Source organism: Carcharodon carcharias, chromosome 1, assembly GCF_017639515.1.
Source record: "Carcharodon carcharias isolate sCarCar2 chromosome 1, sCarCar2.pri, whole genome shotgun sequence".
In the NCBI taxonomy this organism is placed as follows: Eukaryota; Metazoa; Chordata; class Chondrichthyes; order Lamniformes; family Lamnidae; genus Carcharodon; species Carcharodon carcharias.
Genome location: NC_054467.1, coordinates 55,609,926 through 55,615,925, shown reverse-complemented (window position 1 = coordinate 55,615,925; position 6,000 = coordinate 55,609,926). Strand labels below are relative to the sequence as shown.

Here is a 6,000-nt window from a genome sequence, read left to right as displayed (position 1 = left end):
GAGACCTCGGTGTATATTAACATAGTTCATTGAAAATGGCAAGGCATGTTGAGCGAGCATTTAATAAAGTGTATGGTATCCTTGGTTTTATTAATAGGGGCATTGAGTTCAACAGTAAGGAGATCATGTCAAACTTGTATAAGACACTAGTTAGGCCTCACCTGGAGTGCTGTGTCCAGTTCTGGGCACAGTACTTGAGGAAGGATGTGAAGGCATTGGAGAGAGTATAGAGGAGATTCTCAAGAATGATTCCAAGGATAAGGAGCTGTAGCTATGAGGATATATTGGAGAGATTGGGACTGTTTTCCTTGGAGAAAAGTAGGCAGAGAGGAGACTTGCTAGAGGTATTCAAGATCCTGAGGAGTATGGACAGAGTAAATAGTGAGAAACTGTTCCCACTCAAAACATCAAGAACTAGAGGGCACAAATTCAAAATAATGGACAAAAGGATGATGTGAGGAAAAATTTTTTCACCCAGAGGGTGGCTGGAGTCTGGTTCGAACTTCCTGAAAGGGTGGTGGAAACAGGTTTGTCTGAGGTATTCAAAAGGGAATTGGATTGCTATCTGAAAAAAAAACGAATGTGCACTGTTATGGGGATAAGGTAGGGGAGTGGGATTAGGTAGAATGCTCTTTCAGCGAGCCAGTGCAGACTCGATCGGCCAAATGGCCTCCTGCACTGTAAAGATTCTGTGATCTGGCATGGGCACAGCATGCTAGTGCTAGCCACTCTTAGCCACGGCATGCCACACATACGACGCTGCATCTGAAGTGGCTGGAAGTGTCCTAGCAATCATTTTTGGAATCTGGGGCTTCCATACTACCAGTAGCAGCGTGCTACCGAGTGGAATTTTGCAGCCAGTGCCCTTTATCGTAGTTACTCAGTCAGCTGGAATGACATCGTAGATATCTTTAATGGACAAATGTTTTACAGTAAAAATGGGTATACTTTATGAGCATGTGTCACATTTAGAAATGGGAATACCTTCTGGCTCAGTTGACAGGCTGCAGGATTTAGGTGGAAGAGTTCGGCTTCCTGACTCCCGCCCCTCAGCAGGTGGAAGTGAGCTCTGGGGCGCCATTGGCTAGTCTGCTCCCTATATGTAAATATAGTTGGCGGGGTGGGGCGAGGTAGCTTCTCTGGGAGCTGTTCATTCACTCAGTGCTGGTTGTACAGTAACTGTACGGAGAGATAGGGAGCGCAGCGCCTCCGTCTGCTGGAGCTCCGTGCTCAGCCAGAGTGCACCGGATAGCGGGCAGCAGCCAGCTCTTCTCAGACCCACATTTCCGATAGAGGATTATTGCTGCCTTTATCTCCATTCCGCTTCTTTCACTTACACGCTGAGCTGATTCCACCCCCCCCCCCCCCACCTCTGTTAGCTGTTTTTTGTTTTGGTTTGACGGACAAATTCAATTTGCGCGTCTTTTTTCCCGTGTATACTGAGGTGCTTGAGCTGTGAACAGAAATTGCATTGCTTCTCAACACCGCGAAGTCTGTCAAACAGGTAAGAAGGTTATGTATATATAAATATATTGGGGGATAGATGGAGTACTAACTATTGAAAGTGGGTTGTATTTGTTCGTGAACCGTTACATGATGGCAGTATTTTTCAGTACCCAGTTCTAAAAATTTTATGAATACAAGGCGCCAATGCTAATCAACAAGCATTTGTAAAGGGGAAAATCACTCAGACTAGGCGATAAATAAATTGAATAAATACAGTGTTGTAACTACAGAAAAAATAGCTTGCAACTATTATGGAAAGTAACAGCAGACGATGTTCAACATTTTGTGCAGTAATGCCGCTGATGCAATTGGAAATCTGTCACGTACTGTAAGGCTCATAGACTAACTTAAAAGTGATAAATCTAGACAATTGGCGCAACATTCTGCAGGTGCCCAGAGTTTGCCCGAGGCTTCCTCTTAGCCACACTAACAACACCCATTTCAGATCACGTGTAAATTGCTGTCGGTGAAGGACGAGATGTACATTCTGGATTTTGGAGGGTAGTTTGAGGCTTTTAATGGGCGCTTTCGCCTTTCACCTTGCGCCTCAGAGTCAACAACAACTGTTATTGAAACATTTCAGATAAGCAAAGCTTTAAGGCAATTCCAATTTTCCCCTCTGCTTTGGTCGCGCTCTGTTTGAAAAAATGGAGAAGTCTTAACTTGCACGGCATTGTAAGCGGCTGCAAATGCAGAGGGCTGATGCAGGGCAGCATTTGGCAGCTGTGGGGAGACTGGCTGTGTTATTGAGCGCTCTGGTGTGGGATGAGGTTCAGCCTCAATTTACATGTGAATCAGCTGAGCTTTTTATTCATTGACCCGAGCTTTCGAGAGAATATATTAAAAGCCTACAAAGTGTCAGACACTTCAATCTCCTTTGATGAGATTTACCATAACTGCCGCCAGTAATCCTTCTGGCGGTTATTTTACCCCATTTTAGAGGTGGTTGCCTGACGATATTCATATCTTTATATTTTTGCTAACAAATAAAGTACTCAGTAGAATAAAGCTTCAGAGTTATTTTAAAATTGCAACAATCATACAACAAAGGGGAAATTAAATTCTTGAAGTTATTCATATAAAATACTAGAAGCTACATTTTGAGATTGTGCTGAAAATATATGCTATAATTAAGAATATTTTTAGTGCTCAGTACTAATGGGTGTGTACATTTGGGAAGGGACTGCTTGAGAAACTGTTGGGGACAGGGATATGCTTCCTAATAATGTAATCCATCCGGAACATGTGGAGAAAACATTTGTTTTTCTTGGCCAAGCATAACCCATTTGTGTTTCCGAAATAGTAAACTCCCATACGAAGTAATTGACCAGGAACCGCCGATTTTTGCAAAAGCTACATAAAAACTTCAAACATCAACAATATTCAGAATCTGATTTACGTGCAGTGCGCTATCTTCATGACATATACGATGAGATGGCGTGTTTACGTGTGGTAGAGGTTTTAGAGGATCTTACTGGAGATTGTAATTGGGGTGATTTTTTTCTGAGATCACCAATAGTTTGAAGATTTGCTGGTGTTGAATGGAAATTTCAGTCTTGTTATCTATTCGTCGTTTACCATGCAATTTGAACTGTCTGACTTGTCACAAGCTCATGTATTTTTAACCTCTCAAATAACTATGATTGTATGTGAATTTATAACGCATTTTAAATAATTTTAAATAGTGATTCTGGAAATACTCAGCACGTCAAACAGCATCTGTGGAGAGAGAAACAGAGTTAACGTGTAATGTCTGTGACCTTTAGTTGGAATTGGAAAATGTTAGTGATGTAACAGGTTTTAAATAAGTACTGAGTAACAGACGGTGGGGGGGGGGGGGGGGGGGGGGGTGGAAGAAAGAGCAAAAGGAAAAGTGTGATAAGGTAGAAGACAGGAGAGAAAAAAGTGACAAAACGGAGTGTGGTAATGTGACAAAAGATGGAGCTAAAGAAGCTGTAAATGGTACCAGCAGAAACAATGGTTATGATCTGAAATTATTGACCTCAGTGTTGAGTTTGGAATGCTGCAAAGTGACTAATCAAAAGATGAGCTACTGCTCCTCAATCTTCTTTAGAGCATCATTGGGACAATGTAGGAGGTTGAGGTTGGAGTGGGGCTGAAGAATAAAATGGCAAGTGACCAGAAGTTCCAGGTCATGCTTGTCGACTGGTGGGAGTTGTTCAGCAATCACCCAATCCGTGTGAATCCCAATGTAGAGGAGACTGTGGTGTGAGCAGCAAATACAGTGTACCAAATTGAAAGAAATTGACATGATAAAATCATTGCTTCATCTAGAAGAATTGTTTGGACCCATGGATGATGGGAAGGGAGGTGACGAAAGGGCAGGTGTTGCATCTCCTCACTTGCATGGGAAGGTGCAGGGGATTGGGTGGTGGGAGTTGTGGGAGAGTAGACCAGGACAACATGGAGGGAACAGCCCCTTTGGAACAGTGAAAGCGAAGAGAAATAATTGTATATCTCAATTGCTAATTATGAATTTCCTCAAAAAAAAATCAAAAACACATTTCATATATATATGTTTTTATGTAAAAGGTTCAGAAATAGAATCAACAGCCCTGTTTGGTTTTAATTACATGACCAGCGCTTTCCATATATTTCATTGTGATCTGCAATACTTCTTGTTGTGTTGAGAATACTTGAAAAATTAAAACCAAATGGCAATATTTGACCACCAAAAAGTAAATGCAATAGTTTTGACTATTCACTTATGGATTAAAATGTAATTGAAGTGGAAATCTAGTCATATAAATACTTTTTTCAAATTAACATTCATGGTTGCTTTATGGAAGCCTATTGATTTTATTTTTACAAAGAACTTAAAGAAAATAAAAGATGAATTGATATGTATTACATACCCAACTACCTACTGTTGTCAAAAATTACAAATGTTAAAAATTGAAGTAAAACAGAAGTTTGAAATACACGAAAAGGTTCATCAGCATCTCAGGAGAGACAAATAGATTAAGGTTCGAGGTGTAGATGCTTTGCCAGAAAAAAAATCTGTAAACTTTCTTAATATTTGGGAATAATGCTTGCGTTTATATTTTGTACTACTGTTTCTGTTTGTTGCTAATATGTGTGATCTCCCTTATGTGACAGGAAGAGACTATTCCTTTCTGAAAATGTTACACTGTCTCTTTCAAGAGAATCACTGACCTATGCATTGTGCAAAAAAACTAAAGAACTGTGGTGATACAATGTTGACCTGAGGCCTTCGCAGTGACTAACAGTGTTACAATGCCAGAAGCAGAAGACTGAAGGCATTGATGCACATTCAAGGTCACTTTGTAACTCATGAAGCAATGGCTTACCTTGCAGTGTTGTAATGATATTCTTTGTTGGATTTAAATTCAAAATTTAATAGAATACAAGGGCTCACAGGTAAAAAAAAAAATGCCAAGAACAAGGCCTTCTGTAATAACAATCTATGGGTGAATTGTGCTCCAAAATTAAGGGATTATTTAAGATATTTAAGATTCAATAGTGTGCAATGTTGGAAACTGCCTGCACTATCATTCCCAGAACTACATCAGTAGTTACATACAGGCTAAAAATTACACCTTTTGGTACTATTGGGAATAATTAATGTTCTAATGCCAGCTGACATCATTGCCACCGCCACTTGCTTTAGGAGTTCAGTTGGGGTTTGGAGGCTCCCTGGAGGTCTGCAAGAAGATTTCAAAATTTCAACAAAAATAGAAATTGTTGACATGATAAAAGACCAACCAGAATTGGAGTTGGGGCATGCAGCACCTGAAATGCCTTATTAAGTGAGGTATGCTGCCCAATGAGAGTGAACCAGGGCCAGTGTGTCGCTGTATTCACAAAGGTTTTGGTTGAAGCCTGGAGAGGGAGGGAAAAAAATCAAACTGGTCCATGCATGAGGGATGGCAGCAGTTGGTGTTTGGATGAAGCACGTGGAGGGAAACTCCAGAGCGAGGACCGTTGAGCACTTAACAAATCTTGTCCTTATTTTTAAGTTTTTATTTTTCTGTTGTTCATAAAGCAGCAGCTGGCTAGTGCTAGGCATGTGCTGGATGGTTATAGTCATTGCACAAAAGTCCAACATTTGGAATAGTATTTTCTGTTTTTGGAATCATTATATGCATGTGCCATTTGAGTGAAAAAACACTGGTCAAGGCAAGGCTTGTAACAATTGCTGTGCAGCTGAATTGTATTAAACCAAATTATTAATGCAGGTGTATGTATATTATGATATTGGACTTAAATGAGTGAATTTGCATAGGAACATGAGAGCAGGAGTAAGCCATTCGGCCCCTTCAACCTGCTCTGCCATTCAACTAGATCACTGATCCACTTCAATACTATCTTTACACACTGTCCCCTAATCCCTTGATGTCAATGGTAACTAGAAATTTGTCAACCTCTGCTTTGACCATAGTCAACGACTGAGCCTCCACAGCCCTGTGGGGTACAGAATTCCAAAGATTCACCACCCTCTGACTGAAGAAA

The 6,000-nt window shown here is 40.6% G+C and overlaps 1 protein-coding gene across 1 annotated transcript in view; it reads left to right on the top strand.

Moving 5' to 3' along the window:
• The first annotated feature begins 1,440 nt into the window (after positions 1-1,440).
• The window catches only part of fstl5 (follistatin-like 5), a 1,008,072-nt gene continuing 1,003,512 nt past the window's right edge, over positions 1,441-6,000 (top strand). The window contains exon 1 of the mRNA XM_041200324.1: positions 1,441-1,504. The gene's annotated coding sequence lies outside the window, so the exon portion shown is untranslated. The remainder of the gene's footprint in view (positions 1,505-6,000) is intronic.